The 17750-nt window shown below is 42.3% G+C and overlaps 1 long non-coding RNA gene across 1 annotated transcript; it reads right to left on the bottom strand.

Annotated features, from left to right (window-relative positions):
* Positions 1-4801: 4801 nt before the first annotated feature.
* Positions 4802-17492, bottom strand: LOC124275668. The gene is made up of 3 exons (XR_006898334.1): positions 17412-17492; positions 10370-10374; positions 4802-4812 (listed from the first exon to the last, which is right to left on the bottom strand). It is a non-coding gene; the product is annotated as an uncharacterized LOC124275668 (long non-coding RNA).
* Between the last annotated feature and the right edge of the window lie 258 nt (positions 17493-17750).

Below are 17750 nucleotides of genomic sequence, written 5' to 3'. Positions count from 1 at the left end.
CAGATGTTTCAGTTAAAAAAGTGTCACCTTCCTTGAGATGGTGAACAGTACACTTTGATCCTTTACCTTTAATTTTCTGTACCATATTCCAAACCTTAGAAATTGGTGTTCGTGAGTCAATTTTAGAATCATAATTTTTGCCTTGACTGTCGTTTATGTTGCTTAAATGTGCGACGAGCCTTGCCATAAGAAATTTTATATTGATTCAAATTATGGACAGTTGGATGGCGACGGAAATATTGTCCCGCCTTTTTTCTATCCCTTCTAGCTTGTTTGATAAACCATGTTAAACCATGGTTTACGGATGTCAATAAGGGACTGTAGAGGCTTTTGGAATACATTCATCAGAAAAGTTTGAATAGGGTCAATAACATTTAGGAATAAATTGGGTTGCAATCTTCAGTGCATAATGTATGAAATAGAGACCAATCGGCTTTTGTAAAGTTCCACCTTGATGATGGTGGAGTGTCACTTGGATGTACAGTTGCTGGAACAGTGGGGAAATGGTCGCTGCCACAAAGGTCATCATGAACCGACCATACAAATTCATTTAATAAGTTTGAGTCTGTAAAGGGAAAGATGTATTGAAGAATAACTTCCAGTTCCAGGATGCAGATAACTATGGGAATTATCGTTGAATATACATAAATCATTATTGGAGATGAAATCCTCAAGTATTTTTCCTTTAGTATTTATAGCTGTACCATCCCAAACTGGGTTGTAGCCGTTCAAGTCACCTGCAATAATACAGGGTTTAGGGAGTTGATCACACAACTCTTGAACATCTGATTGCTGAAGACATGAAGAGGGTGGAATGTAAAGAGAACATAAAGTAAAGACAAAATTCAAAGTAAGCCTGACTGCAACTGCTTGAAGAGGGTTATTAAAGGGGAATACAAACGAAAACAAAACTTTTGATATATTATTAAGGATATTCTAAAAGTCACATTACATGATTAAAATTGATGAAAAAGTTTGTAAAAGAGCAATAAACATTCGTCACCACTCGCCCCTTTCCGTAACCTCCAAGGAGGCTCGTCCCCCACACGATACTGGTTAGGTGCGAAAATACGACAAACCAATCAGAACGCGCGTAAATGAGCGCGGTGCTTCGATAAAAATAATCCCGAGTACTTAAATCGTTTATGGCATTATGTTATTGTCTAAAGAAACATGAAAAATTATATCGTCATATTGAAAGTACAAAGAACGTAGCTAAAAGGATTTTGCTGCCTCTTATGAAGTTTTTAATAAGAATCATGCAATTGACGGTGAGAAATTCAAATACACGCACTTGCGTTTGTTGACATAAAACAAAATTCAAAGTAAGCCTGACTGCAACTGCTTGAAGAGGGTTATTAAAGGGAATACAAACGAAAACAAACTTTTGATATATTGTTGAGGATATTCTAAAAAGTCACATCACGTGATTAAAATTGAAGAAAAAGTTTGTAAAATAGCAATAAAAGCACAAAACTCGTACTCGTTTTTCTGCCTATTACGGAAACACCCGACAATTAATTAGCAGAGGGGGTATCACGTGAAATGACGTCATATGTGCCTGTTGCTGATGGCTTCCTCTTCGATTTTACCTCACAACTTAATAGTGTCCGTGGATTCTGAAGCAGTAAAAGATGTTCCTGATGTCATTTTTGAAATGGATGTTAGACTGTATCAATACGATCCAAATAATTTAATAAGAATACTATTTGTCAGCAAAATGTGATACAGTTCCTACCAGCAAACTCACCCCTATACATATATGACCAGTCCCTAAGAATTATGTTTTTTGAAATGTGATTGCAGTTCCTTTTGTGTCAAATGAGTGACTCTAGGGTGTCTGGGATTTAAAAACAAAATAATTATGCTTCAAACGGGGGAAATTATCTGCTACAAAAATTACACTGGAATTATTTTGTTGAAAAATTTTAGGATCCTAGTTCTCATTAATAACGTATCAAGTATCCATGCAAGATCCCAGCCTAGCTGGTCGAGCAGAGATAATATTCGCGACGCAGATAACTTATTTCCCAAAACTGGTGAATTATAAATACTAGTCAGGACAATGTATGTTTCCCTAGTTTTTGTGTTTATGGAAATAGTTTTGGTACTCGGTCATAGCCTTAGAATGACATCTTGTCATCCAATGAGAATACAGAACAACTTTCACGGCACACACTACTGACAAATAGCGAGTCTGATGCCAACGTGCGTAATTGGACAATGGAAAACAATGAAAGCAACAGGTACTTCATGATTTGCCGTTGTATTCGGCAATATTTCGGGTAGACTGCAGCATTTAGGACTCCAAACCGAAAAGGACGTTACAGCGAAACATTTTCAAACTCATGCGAAATCTTTTACTGATTTTGATATTTCTCATGGGTACCAGTCGAACTGGGTACCAGTACAAAATGCCCCAGCATTCTAATTTGGTCAAAATGCCCCAATTTATTTAAATTGATTAAATATGTGCCGTAAATGCATAGTTTTTGTCAACTTTGATATTATGTTCTTCATATAATAGTTATTAGGCAGTAATATTTCTGAAAAACGTTCCTTTAGTAAGCTCATAACTATGTATTTACTTTTATATTGTCGTAACCGGGATTTGGGTGTTAGTAAACCCTATAACCAGTTACCTATTAAAATGGCCGTTCCGCATTGTCAGGGGGTGATGTAAGCTCAAGTTACACACTCGCTTGGTCCATGGGATGTTAAGTCTAGGAGTGAGAGGTCAGACGACTGTAACTCCTCAATAAACACATTTCATTCATGTGCTGGCACTCTAGCATACAATGAAAAACTCAACACCAGGTTTTATACTCACATAGCTTTACTCCATCCCTCTCTTCATTACAAAGGTGCGTGGTCTGGACAGGGTGGGGCAAGCTCTTCACCAGATATGGATATCGATCGCGATGCGAACGCTCTGCTGACTTTGTAACCCGCACCACTTTCTAGTGCTGACGGTATCTTTTTAAGGTGTTCGAGCCTGCTCCAACCTTGTCACATGACCCTATACAATCCCTCTGATTTGTTAAAAATTACATCATTCCATGGTCTCATGTCTTGCCTCGTGATCGGAAAATTACTAAAACTCTCATCCTTGATTCATTGTTCATTAATACCTAAAAGGACTTTCCTGTTCTGTCAATAAGATTTATCCTGTTGTTTTGATCCCTTACTTTATTACCAAGCCGTAATAGCATTGCTTTTCTGATGCAATCACAGTAATCCTCACTAACTAATTTGTGATACGTTTCTTGTATAACAGATGCCTTTTTTAACCTTATAACAATATGAAGAACATAATGTCAAAGTTGACAAAACTATGTATTTATGGAGTATATTTAATCAATTTAAATATATTGGGGCATTTTGATTACCCCCACTGGGGCAATTTGACCAAAACTTCGGGGCAATTTGACTAAATTTGCTTGGGCAATTTGTAGAGGGGGCAATTCGACTGGCAATCGGACTTTAATCTAATTTATGTTAAAAATACCACTGACAGTAAGTTGTAACAGGGAATGATGGAGCATAAATGAATCTCGTGGGTACTTCTTCCTTCTTCAGCCTAGCTTTGGGATTTCCATACCCCATGTGTACATGTTTCTTTCATGCGCGTCCGACTCGGAATAATCGTAGCATTTATCGTGCCTAAATCTGTCTCTTTACTTGGGAAACGGTAAAAATGGTGGCTCTTTCCAAAGTTCGATGATTCCGTGCATCCCCAGGCAACGGAACACACCATCGCTCAATTTACAAAAACGACAGAAACAATACGATTTGTATTACTGTAACGCTTGGTCTTTGGCAATATGACGGAAATTGTTATGACATGCCGTTTGCTTCCCTCAGCTTATCTTATCGTAGCTGACATAGTATGACCAGACATTATTGAGAATTTTAAGAATGTTTTTAATTGGATGTCTAGTAAAACAACCTTGACCAGCTATCAAGTGCTTGGTTTCATTCAAGAGGAGACAACCCCGTTAATCCTTTTTCATTAGTTTGTGAAGAGTTATCCCCCTTTGTTTACTTGCTAGCAGACGACATTTTCAGTGATCCTCAGTATGGATGATTTAGAGAAGAGGAAGTTGATTTTAGAGTGTTACAACAAGGACATCAGATCAGCTAAAGTGATTTCAAGTTAGAACAGACATCCCTTTGTTCACTTTTTAGCGTGTTTTGAAAAATATTGCAAATGGATATGGCATTGAGCACCAGGGAGGCGCAGGTAGGCCCAGAAAATTGACTGTCGGTGACAGGAGGCGGCTTGGTATTCTAGTTTCTAAAACAAACGAAGGAGTTTAGAAAACTTAAGGCTGGATATGATTGATAGAGGATATTATAAACCACCCTCTATGTGTGTTGTGTTCAGAATATTCTCATTCCTTCTTTCCACATCTTCACTAAATATTCGTTCCACTGGTTTCTTTATTCCTTTCCATTCCATTCCACAAGTCCTAGTTTCAGACCATCCTGTTTATTATTAGATTCTTCACTATAACCACAACCTAAATCCAATAAAAGTGTTTAAGACTTATAAGATGTCATGGCATCCATTTCCTCTTCATGGTCAATGGGCTGCCTTCCATTTCTTTAATCATGTATACCACCACATTCCTTCCATACCTGTGTGTTCTTTCGTTATATTTTATTTCACATGTATGTGGCTCCATCTTCCATACTCCATATTTCGTTGGGCTGTCTATCCATCTGCTCCTGCTCCATTCCATCCATCCACTTCCACTGTGTCCAGTTTGTCCATGCTCCGTATTTTCTGTGTGGTCTTTCATTATTATTCTTTCCGGTCACTCCATTCCGTTTCCGTGTCTCCATGTGTGTTCATATCCATGTGCTTTCCGTTCTATCCATTCCACTCCTTTTCCTCCTGGGCTTCCTGTTCCATGTGTCCATTCCATTTCCATTCCACTTCCACCATGTCCACATGTGCTATTCCTGTGTGTATACCAGACTCCTTTCCTGTGTCCTCCGTTAAGTGTCTCACCTGTCCACTGTGCCTGTGCTTGTGTCCATGTGTCCTTCCTCCTTGTGTGTCCTTGTGTCCTTGTGTCTGTGTGTGTCCACCTCCGTGTGCCTTGTCCATGTGTCCACTTGTGTCTCGGGTTGTCCATGTGTCCTCCACCTTGTCCTGTGTCCATGTCCATGTGTCTTGTGCCTGTGTCCTTGTGTCTGTCCTGTGTCCACCTCGTCCTCCGGCCACTGTGTCCATTTGTCTCCATGTTCCTTGTCCATGTGTCTTGGTCCACCTCTGTCCATCTTGGTGTTGTCCTTGTCCATGCCTGTCCACTGTGTGTCCATCCTTGTGTGTCCACTGTGCCTCAGTGTCCTCCACTGTGCCACCTCCTTGTTGTGTCCTTGTGGTCTGTGTCCTGTCCACCTCCTTGTGTCTGCCTCCACCTGTGGGCTGTGTCCTGTCCTGTCCACCTCACCTTGTCCGTTCCATCCTGTGTCCACCTGTGTCACTCACCTCTCATGTGTGTGGCTTGTCTCCTTGTGTGTCCACCTCCATGTCCCTCCTCCTCTCGGTCCTGTCCATGTCTTGGTCCACTGTCCTCCATCTGTGTCCTTGTGGCCTCTTGGCCATATGTCTGTGTCCTCCATGTCCATTCCTTGTGTCCCATGTCCTCCACCTCACTGTCCACCTTGTCCTGTCCTCCACCTCGGCCATGTTCCTTGTCCTCTTGGGTCCGTCTCTGGGTCCACGTTTGCCACCTCCTTGTGTCCTCTTGGCCACGATTTCCTCACCTTGTGTCCACTGTCTTCGTCCTAGATCTCTGTGTCCATGTGGTCTCAGGTTGTGTGATCCACCTCAGTCCTCAGGATGCATCTCATGTGTCCATCCCTCAGGATTACATCTCCCCATATGTCCACTATCCTTCATTCTTTATGTCCATTCCTTCCACTGCCACCCCCATATCTCCTGTCCACTATCCATTTATCCATGTCCATTCCGTCCTCCATTCCCTATCCTTATGTCCACCTTCCATATATCCACCTTCATTTCCATTCCACCTCTCCACTGTCCACTATATCCTTATGTCCCTTCCTTATGTCCATTCCTCCTCCATATCTCCTTTCCATCCACCTCCTTATGTCCACCTCTGGTTCCATATCCACCTTCCATATCCACTCACCCCTCCATATGTTCCTTCCATTCGTTTCCTGTCCACTATTCCATTATTCCTTATCTCCACTATCCATTTATATTTCCACTATGTCCATATCCATGTCCACTCTTTCCTCTTGTTCCTCCTCTTTCCTGTCCACTATTCCATATGTCCACCAGTCTCCATATCCACCTTATATCCAGTCCTTTTATTCTTCCATCCACTATCCACTTCTTTCCTTTTCAAGTCCATCCTTTTCCGTTTTCCGTTCTTTCTTTCTTGTCCTTCCATTATTCCTTTTCCACTAAAGTTATTTATTTTCACTGTTTATGTGGTCCACTCCACTATGTCCATTCCATTCCATTCCTTATCCCTCCTTCTTCCATATCTTTATGTCCATTTCCATATAAATCTCACCTCCACTCCTTATGTCCATATCTTTATGTCCACCTTATGTCCACTCCACATTCCACCTTATGTCTCACCTCCGTCCCTCCTCCTCACCTTGTCCATATTTTGTCTCCTTATGTCCATATTTCCACCTCTCGTTATGTCCTTCCTTTTCCTTGTATCCATATCCATTCCACCTCCTGGGTCCTTGTGTCCATGTGTCATGTCCATTTCCTTGTCCTTGGTCCATATGTGTGGGGCCGTTGTCTCGTGTCCTCCTCTTGGCCATGTCTTGTGTCCATTTTCGTTGTCCTTGTGTTCCTCCTTGTCCTTGTGCCTCAGTGTGTCCACCTCAGGGCCATGTCTCACCTTGTCTCCACTGTCCGCTCCTGTCTGTGCTGTCCTTGTGGCCTGGTCGTGTGTCCTCTTCGTCCTTGTCCTTGTCTTGTCCACCTGGGTGTCTCCTTGTCCTTTGTCCACCTCCGGGGCCACTGTGTCCATGTCTTGTGTCCATGTGTCGGCCACTGTTCCTGGGGTTGTGTTCCTTGTCTCCGGGCTGTGTGTCCTCCTTGTCCATGTCCTGGTCCTTGGTCCGCTGTCGGTCCTTTGGCCTTGTCCTGTCCACCTTGGTCCTTGTCCATGTCCATCCACTTGTGTCCGTCTGTGTGTGGGGCCATGTCCATGTGTCGTATCTTGTCCGTCTTGGTCCGCCTCCGCTGTCCTTGTCCTTGTGTCCATTCCATATTTCCTTGGTCCTGTCCGTTTGTGTGTGGTCGTCGTGCCATGTCCATCCGTTATCTTATGTCTTGACGCCATGTCCGTTCCGTCGTTATCGTATTTCGTGTCCGGTCCTTATGTCACTATCCATCCATATCCATGTCGTCGTCCTCTTGGTTCGTCGTTTTGATTTTATCCCTTTCATCCCACCTCCATTCCACTATTTCCTCTCATATAGGTTTATGTCCCTATTCCTATTCCTTCCACCACTGTCCACTATCCATTCCACTATTCCACCATATCCTTTCATGTCCACTCTTTCTCTTGCTGCCTCCTTTCCTATCCACTATCCACATTTCTTCCACATATCCACCAGTCTCCTCTCACCTTATATCCATCCAGTCCTTTTATTCCTTTCCATCCACTACCATTTCATGTCCACCTCTTTTCCTTCAATCTTCCTTCCATAACTCCCTTCTTTCTTTATGGGTAGTCTGCTTCATTTCTTTCTTCAGTCCCTCCTCCACTATGTCCACTCCATCTTCCATTTGTCCACCTCCATGTCCACCTTTATCTTATCCACCATCCACCTCTTCCTTCATTCCACTGTCCACCATGTCCACTTTTTCCTCCACCTCTGTCCATTCCTTGTCCACCATCCACCTCTTGTATTCCACCTTATCTCTTATGTCCATTTATCTCACCTTGTCCATTTTATCCACATATGTCCTTCCTTATTTTATCTCACCTCCATATCCATCTCTCCTTCCGTTCCTTGTCTGACAGTCTCACCTGTCCATCCGTTATCTTTCCTTGTCCACCTCCACCTCAAGTGTGCCTCACATATGTCCTTGTACATATCTCATGTCCACTGTCTCACATGTCCTTTTCCACCTCCTCGTTATCCACCTTGTCCTCTTGTGTCTCACTGTCCACCTCTTCCTTGTCCTCCACCTCTTGGTCCATGTCCACTGTCCATTCCTTGTTCTTGTACGTTCCTCATGTGTCCTCCTCAGGTGGGATGTCCTTGTCCAGTGTGTGGGGCCATGTGTGTGTGCCATGTCCATTCCTTGGGTCCATGTGTGTCCAGCTCCGTTATCCTTGTGTCTTGTGTGTCCACCTCTGTATTTCCTGTGTGTCCTTCGTCTGTCCTGTGTCTCACCTCCTTGTGTGCCTTCCTGTGTCCACCTCTTGGTCCATGCCTTGTCCACTGTTGTGTCCTTGGCCATCCGTTGTGTCTGTGTTCTCATGTGTCCTTCCACCTCCATGTCCACTGTCCGTTGTCTCAGTCCACCTCCATGTCTCACTGTCCGGCTCAGGGCCATGTCTCCTTGGCCCTGGTTGTCCTTCGGGTCCTGTGTCACTCAGGGCCATGCCTTGTGTCTGTCGGCCTCATTTTGTCTCCTTGTGTCCTGTGGGCCTCCATGTCTTGTGTCCATGTCCTCCTCAGGGTTGTCTGTGTCCTGTCCATGTGTCCTCCATTTGTGTCCGGCTCAGGGCCATGCCATATTTCCTGTGGGTTGGCCTCCCCGGGCTGTGTCCTCTCGTGTCCTTTCTTTTCCTCCTTGTCCACCTCCATGTGTCCTTGGTCCTTGTCCTGTCCGGTCCTTTGACCTCCATGCCTTGTGTCCTTGGTGTTGTCCTCCGTGTGCCTTGTGTCCTTCCTCCGTGTGTGTCCATGGGGCCATGTGTCCTGTTCCTTGTCTTGTGTCCTCCATGTTCCTGTGTCCTTGTGGCCTGGTCCACCTTGTCCATGTCCATGTCCATGTCCATTCCATGTGTCCTGGGTCCGTTGTGTCCTTCGTCGTCATGTCTCCATATGTCGTCCTGTCGATCTCGGTCCGGCCATGTGTGGCCGTTTCCTTCCATATCTCATGTCTACTGTCGGCCATATCGTCCACTGTTGGACATCCATATCTTTCGTCTCCATCCACCAGCCATGTCCACCCACCTCCACTGTCCACCTCCATCCACCTCCACCTTCCATTCCACTATTCCACCCCTCCATTTATACCATTTCCTGTCCCACTATTATGTCCACTCGTCTCCTTGTCCTCAGGGTCCATATTTCCATGTCCACTATTCCTCCTCCATATCCACTCTTTCTACTCACCTTTTCCTCCTCCTTTATATCCATATTCCACCTTATGTCCACCTTGGTCTCCATATCCACAGTGCCATATCTGTGTCCTTAAGTCCCTCCATTTTCTGTCTGCCTTCATTGTCCTTCCTCCACTGTGGTCCTTCAGGATTCCTGTCCTTGGCATGGTCCACTGTCCACCTATCCATTCTGGGCCATTCCTTGTCCATATCTCCTTCTTGGCCACACATGTCTTTATGTCCACCATCCACCTCTTGTGTCCACATATGTCCTGCGTCTCCACCTCACCTTGTGTCCACCTTGGCCACACCTTGTGTCCACTCCGTTCCTTGTGTCCATTCCACATATGTGCCGTCTCACTGTGTCCACTGTCCACCTCTTGTGCCTTGTTCCTTGTCTCACCTTGTGTCCTTGTTCCTTGGCCATGTCTTGTCCATGTCCTGTGTCCAGTGTTCCTTGTGTCCTCCTTGTGTCCACTCGTCTCACCTCTCTGTTGTGTCCACCATGTTCCTTGTCCTTGGTTGTGTCTTGGTCCATGCCTCCATCTTGGGTCCATGTGTGTGTCCTTGACCATGTCCTTTGTCCGTGTGTCTCCATGTCCTCCATGCGTCCACTGGGTCCTGTGTCTTCCTCCGGGTCCTCCACCTTGTTCCTTGGCTTGTGTCACCTCCATGTCAGTGTCTGTGGTCCTTGTGTGTCCTCCTTGTGTCTTGTGTTCCACTCACCTCGGTCCTGTCTCACCTCTTATTTCCACTCTTTTCCTCCATTTTCCTCTCACCTCCACTGTCCACCTCCTCTGTGATCACATGTCCCTAATTCTACTTATGTCCACTATTCTATTGCGTATATCTGTCCATTTATCACACCTCTTGTACATTCTAACCGTATGTCCACTATTCCTCCTCGACCTCAAGGCCAACATTATGTCTCACATGTGTCCACTGTTATCCACATCTCACTGCTATGTCCACTAGCCTCTCGGCTATATCTCACTTATGTGTCCTATTCCTACCTTGGCCACATGTCCTTGTCTCATTCGGACCTCTCGGCCACGTTTCTCACATTATGTCCCACTGTTCCACCTCTCAGGACTGTCACATGTCTCACATATGTCCACTGCCCACCTCTCGGTCCACGTATCTCACATCAGAGTCCACTATTCCGCCTCTGTTGCCTCATGTGCAGTAACCTGTTTGTCCATGGTCCCACAGTTTGGACATATTATTCCTGCTTGTGGCCTGAGCTTTTACACCTTGGGAAAGGAAACCTACATGCCGACTGTTTCATGGCCTCAGTCAGCATCTTATCTCCACATGGCCTGAATCTCCACATGGCCCAACGATCCTTACCTCGAGGTCCCTCACTGTCAGCCTCCATGGTCACCCATCCAGCCACATTTGCCCAGCTACCAGCCTACTTGACCACTATCTTCCACGTGGCCACATGTCCCCATGGCCACCTATCTCCCATATTGCTACCTATCTTCACATGTCCACCTATCTCCGGCATACCCACCTATCTCTCACATGTGCCACCCTGTCTCTCCATGTTGCTTTTATCTTCACGCATGCCCATTTCCATGTTTCCATATTGCCCACGCTCCATATGGCCACCTATCCTCCATCATTGCCACCCTATCTCTTCACGGCCACCTATCTCCATATCTCCACATATCTCCACATGCCCACCCATCCCCTGCCTCACATGCGCCCCATTGACAAACTCACGTGCCTAAAGGTGAGGACTACATGTATCACACGTGCTTCGCAGTGAGACAGATCTGAAGTCCTAGGAAACTCTCAGGAGTTAAGCTGCCAAACACGGTCACTCATCCAAAGGATTCCCTGTGCCAACGTTGCTTAACTTCACCTGGTTTTGTGACCTGACTCTGTGCACATGACCATACACCACCACGTCTTCTTGTGATCTCAATATCCACCCATGAAACTTTACATTGAAATTGTTGTTATAGTTTCAAAAGGAACATTATCCGTGCTTCAATCCAACAGAGGAAACAGCCAGTTCAAGTAAATGCACGCAAATGTTAACACTCAAATATCTGTCAACTATTGGTATATTGCTGCCGTTTTTCAGTCTCCCTTATCCCACTTAGAGGGGTGAATGAGTTTAGTTTTACGCGCACTCAGCAATGTTACAGTTATATTGCGGCGATGCTGTAATTAATCATCGAGTCTGGACCGGACAATCCGGTGATCAACAGCATGAAACGTCGATCCTGCCCAGTTGGGAACTGATGACTGTCAACCAAGCCAGCGAGCCTGGCTACCCGATCCCTGTTAGTCGCCTCTTATGACAAGCATGGGTTGCTGAAGATCAATTCTAACCCAGGATCTTCACGTGTGCACGAAGGGGTGCGCCTGAAACTTTTTTCTAACGTGGTCTGCAGTAAACCGCTTACGCTTTGACGACACCGGGTGTTCGGGAAGACAGTAAGCGTGTCCGCCATCCTACTGGTAGCATCCACCTGTTACGCTAAATAGTAGTATAAAAGGGGCGAGTGAGTATAAAAGTGGGTGTTGGTTGTCTGACCACAACACAGCAGTACCCAAAGCCACGGGAGATGCAGTACCCCAGCCACGGAGATGGCCACACTTCTGAGTGGAGTGAGTTAAGGTTTACTCCGCTCTTGTCAATATTCCAGCAACATCACAGCCGGGAACACCACAAATGCGTTTCACAAATTGTACCCATGTGGGGAATCGAACCCGGGTCTTCGGCGTGACGAGCCAACGCTTTAATCATAAGGCTACCTCACCACCCCTGAACGTTAAGAGATTATTCTTATCATAAGGTTATATCCCGATCATGTGTTTCTAAAACGAGTGAGTGATTGAGTTAAGGTTTACTCCGCTCTTGTCAATATTCCAGCAATATCACAGCGGGGACAGTCTTCACAAATGATCTTCATTCATTGTACACCCATGTGGGGAATCGAACCTGGGTCCCGTAAACATTTCTGACAATCAGGATGATCAAACAGCTCACTGATATCAAAGGAATTTAGACACCACTCTCACGCACCAAACGTGATAGAGACAATAATGGAAAGTAGATATGTCTTTGAAAAGATGCTCCAGTCTATCAGTCCATTGTGTTGGTGAGAGTGGGCTCTGTGTTGTTTTGGTGACGCTGTTAACAGTATTTCAGTTTAATCACAATGTTTTTTTAATTCAAATTCAAATACACGCACGTGCGTTTGTTTACATAACGGCTCTCGTGTGTCAATTTCTGACGATCCTGTGTGCTTGTACTTGTAGATTGTACGTGCGCTTTCAAAATGTTTTTTAGGACATATAATTGTATAGTTTGTTTGCAGTGAAAACGTCAGATGAATTTCACTTTAAACCAAAATGTAAACTAAACAGAGTGAAATTAAGACTCGCAAATCCTCATGATTTTACCTTGCCAATTGAACATATAAATCATTTATTCAACTTAGGGATAAAAGTTGTTTAACAAACGATCATAGTTTCACATCGCTATTATCGGTTTGTATGACAAGGGTATGCACATCAAATGAAACACCAAGAACGACAAGGGTTGTTCTAAGTTAACGCTCTTACGTACATTTATGAACATTTGTGTCACTGTTCCAACTACTGCGCTTACCCAATTGTAATACAAACCAGAAATATCGATTTGAATCTATAATCGTTTGTTAAACAACTTTTATCCTAAGTTGAATACAATTCTGGGATTTAAATGTTCAATTGGCAAGGTAAAATTATGAGGAATCACATTCTTAATTTCACTTTATTTGTTTTAATTTTTTTGTTTAATGTGAAATTCATCGGTGCGTTTTCACTGCAAACAGACTATAAAGGCAATAATATCGTATCTATATATAACTAATCTTACTTAACATGTATCTTAAACATTGGGCTTATATTTCCCACCACTGGGGATATTTTTTGGCCGGAAGTTTTGGAGGTCATTCATATTTTCTTTTTATCATATTCATTTTAAAATTCCACCAGGGGGTATGGCAGCAAGGTTAGACAGATGTTCAGTTTGTGAAAATATTTTAAAGTTATTTTTAAGGATCTGCTTTGGGATTTAATAGGCCAGTAGAGACTGCACTGAACTTTGACATTTCTTATAACAGGCCAAATTTATGTCCATTGTGTTGGTGATAGTGTGTTCTGTGTTGTTTTGTTGACTCTGTTAACAGTATTTCAGTTCAATCACAATGGTTTTGTTACATTTCAAATAAAGGAGAAAACCCGTTTAAACATCTTGGTCACTTTCCGCTTTAGTGAAAACCCACAATGGTGGGAGAAGGTGCCTACTTAGAACACTTATGGCGAATATGGACATGAACGGCTGGTGATATTGTTGCCTGGCACACCCAAGGGAGAGAACTCTGTCCATCTTATTACAATGCCTCAGACGTCTTGATAAGCTTTGGCCTCCGTCGTTGGATATTAATGAAATACATAATGTGCAATATTGTAACAATCATATCACGCAAAACAATAGCAACTGCCGAGTACTACACACTGAACTATCGGATGATCAAGACAGGTTTTTTTTCTCCTATGTTGACGTTTTGTATATAAGGCAAAAGAGATTTCAGGATTATTTTGTCAAATGTGAATTCAACATTAAATCATGAAACTCTGTTTTGTCATGAACACAGTATCTGTTCAAGGATTTTTTGCAACAAACATAAACAGTAATGCGTTTTAAATACAACTTTCACCTTAAAGGTCCAGAGATTATATATGCACGCGAGGGTGCGTGCGTGCGTGTGTGTGTGAGTGTGTGAGTGAGTGTATGAGAGTGAATTGCTGATAGAATACTGTTTAACGCCGCTTGTGGCAGTATTCCAGTTACATCACGGCATGTCAGCTGAATATGGAAGGAAGCCCGGAGCTGATTTAGATCTCACGAGGCTACCACTTTGAAGAAACCTAAAAGCAAAGGCATGGTGCCAATAAACCAAGAAATAGAGGCAAACCGGCTTCGAACGATCCTATGTTTCTGGCGTAACAAAGGCACGCCACTCTGAACAGCGAATTGCAGCGCCTTAAACCTGGCTTCTATGGCCGCTTCGTGTTCTGTTATCAGTAGTTGTATCATGTAAGGATCCAACAGATGAAGAATGTTTGGTCAACTCGTCAACCAAATTAGTTCTTCCCACGCAAGTTGGTCTCCGTGGCTGACTTAAGCGTTCCCGAGTGTCCCACGCTGGTGTTGAGATCCCACCAGTACGAATAGTTTCACCACCAGCCTATCTATCTCACTATATCACAAGTGATGCAGAAGATACAGCGGTATACCATGTTGTGTATGGTTGAAATTGTAGTGTTGCACGTAACAACATTGCTATACGTACGAACACAGCTGTATCGCTGACATTGGAGTGTGCCTTCACTTCTCATACACAACAGTTTTATATTTAACCGAGATTTACACCACAGTGATGACGTCACACCATCGTTGTTGCAGTTGATACATAGCCAGAAATTCATTGGCTATTTTGAAAGTGCATTTTAACAAATACAACGGACGAAATTATATGTAAATATGCAAAATTACAGAGACATCATATATAATGGTTGAGGTCGCAGAAATCATTGAAATTGAAACTCTCTCCTTCACAGCTCGTTCATTCTACTTATAAAACCATTAGAATCTCATGAGTTCCCCGTTACCGGTTTAACATGGCTTTAATACTTTTTATCAGTAAAATGTTTGGATTAAATTGTAATTGTTTAATATTGTGTGAAATCAACAATCACTATGGTGTTTTTGTTTAACGAGGTTTCTTTGTCAGCCTTCTATGGAAGAAGTCATCTTCATCTTAACTGGTCCAAGTCGCCAAATATTACGAACTTGGCTTAAACTCTGGTAAACCTACTGCTGATATCAAGAAAAATGTCATCACTTTCTCTTTGCTCATCTTAACTGGTCCAACTGGCCAAATATTACGAACTTGATATCAAATCTGGTAAACCTACTGCTGATATCAACAAAAAATGTCATCACTTTCTTGGTAGAAGAAGAAATTTTAGTGGAGACAGAAATTCTGAAGTGGCGAAAGAAATTTCACAAACTGAAGAAACTGAGTGAGAAAAATGAGGGTCGAAGCTGACACTGGAAACCGTAAAAGCTTGGACAGAAAGAGAAGACAGAAAGGTTCATATTCGGATACAACAAACTGAATAACAAACTCATCTCTCACGGTACCTCGTCAGGGGATAGATCATTTGATCTTAAAGACAGATTACACTTGTTCAGACTTTTTCTGAACGTGATGTTGAAAACCTTTCTTAATTTCGAAGAATTTGAAATGGAATCATAATCAGCGGATCAGTGGGTGCAACGTATCCTTGGAAGAAGAACTCAGGAAGAATATTGTGCCTTACCTACTGATATGAGTTCTGATTATGAGACTGTTAAGGCTTCGGGTTTTGACAGACAGACAGACAGACAGACAGTTTTATTCAGTAAAGGCCACTGGCCCATAATACAGTCAAATGCGTGATCACACATCATATGAATGGTACACAATGATTTATAAAATGTTCTGCTCTTTATTATAATTTTGTACATTATATAAGGATAAAGAAACATTCTTAATGATATCGACATTTACAGATTGCATAATATGGATAAAGTTGTTTATTTTCGGCGGCTTACTTAAATATTTCCCAATATATTTCCCTCGAATATCAGAGAAACATTCACAAATATACAAAATATGCCACTCATCTTCAACAACATTAATACCTTTGGATTTACAAAATAAACAAAATCTTTCATTAGAGTAATATTTTCATGTCTTCGGGTTTTGAAGGCTTATGGATTGGTTAAATGTTCTGGAAGGTACTACATGGTACTACAACCCTATGAGTCTTTCAGCTATATTCTGACCCATGGAGTTGGAGAATATTCTGGATATAGACATAGGGAGACATACTCTTGCCTCTCCTATGACATTACATCTAAGTTCCTAGTAGACGAGCAATAGCGTGAAGATCACTCTCACCCTGGATACTGATGCATTTTATTAAACCATTGCGGCAGTGAGTTGAGTATTTCCATCATCATATTCAACACCATCAACAATACATACCATCGGCCTATGAAGAATTAATCAAACTATAGACTCTATTAAGCACCCAATCAGCGTGTTATTACAACCTAATCCCCTTGTTTATTGGCTTCCATACCAGTCTCATTTGTTGTTTTAGCCTCCCACTGACCTCTCATAATTCTGTGCCAGTGGTTATTCAATTACATATTGTTGTTATTGTTAATCTGCTGTTTGTCAAAACATACTATGTATATATACCTCTCATATATAACGATGTAAGGCTCCACATCGAAAAGTCGCTCTATGCAATAAATAGGAAGTTGTCATCCATAAAGTTGTATGTTTCATTTCCATCGTCTTTCTACTGTGCCGGTGTCCTCCCATTACGCAAACAGCCAGTTCGCAGACACTTTAAAACAACAACATTTACGGTTCAGTGAACAGATTATCTACTACCTGTTCTTACACATTACTGTGGAATAGTCCAAATAAAAAGACAGGAACAAACTGAAGCTTAATTCTTCAAAGGCATTTAGAAGTTGGTGTAGTAATACAAGACAAATCTTATGGATAACATGAATCAAGAAGTTGTTATCCATAAGATTTGTCTTGTATTAAAACTGAAGCTCTATTGTTTATTTTGAAAAGATGGACGAAAAGACAGTAATTGGAATATTTATTGCTGCAATATGAAAACAGTTTTTACAAACATTTCGGTTTAACCTTCTAGTCTAACGGGAGTCGGCATCATTATATTGAAAACATTAGCTTATCTGTTAGAAATTGCGACACTGATAAATCATATAAATCAAATAAAGACAAATGTGAACCTAAATATTATGCATATGGAATAAAGAAGTTATATGTTTTGCACACAGTATTAAGATACATGACGAGTTCACTTAATTACGATTTATTTAGAATAAATATTTAAAATATGACGCATCATGTCAATGTCGCCATGGATGTGAGAATGTTTTTCATTACGTCCTTGAATCACCATTGCATACTACTCAAAGCCATAAACTGTTAAATCTTTAGAAAGTATTGTTAACATTAGAACACTGATTGATATTAATCAGATCTTACATGGCAATGCAGGTGTCTCATTAACTGCAAATCAGAATGTTTCAAATATGTACATATCTATATCTCTCCACACAACGTTTTCTCAGTTAACTTCTGTTGTACATATGCTATTATTGAGGAGGGGCTTTTTATCAATAAACACAATCAAACCTCTCAGTGACAAACCTGTTTTATATTCGATAATAATTGATAGTAAAAACAATTTTGAGAAGAGAAATCATTTATCATTTAAACACAACAATGTTCTATT

Source organism: Haliotis rubra, unplaced genomic scaffold (genome assembly GCF_003918875.1).
Source record: "Haliotis rubra isolate DU_JTF1 unplaced genomic scaffold, ASM391887v1 Scf2006, whole genome shotgun sequence".
NCBI lineage: Eukaryota > Metazoa > Mollusca > Gastropoda > Lepetellida > Haliotidae > Haliotis > Haliotis rubra.
The sequence above is the reverse complement of the archived record's forward strand: the minus strand, read 5'-3'. Positions and strand labels throughout refer to the sequence as shown.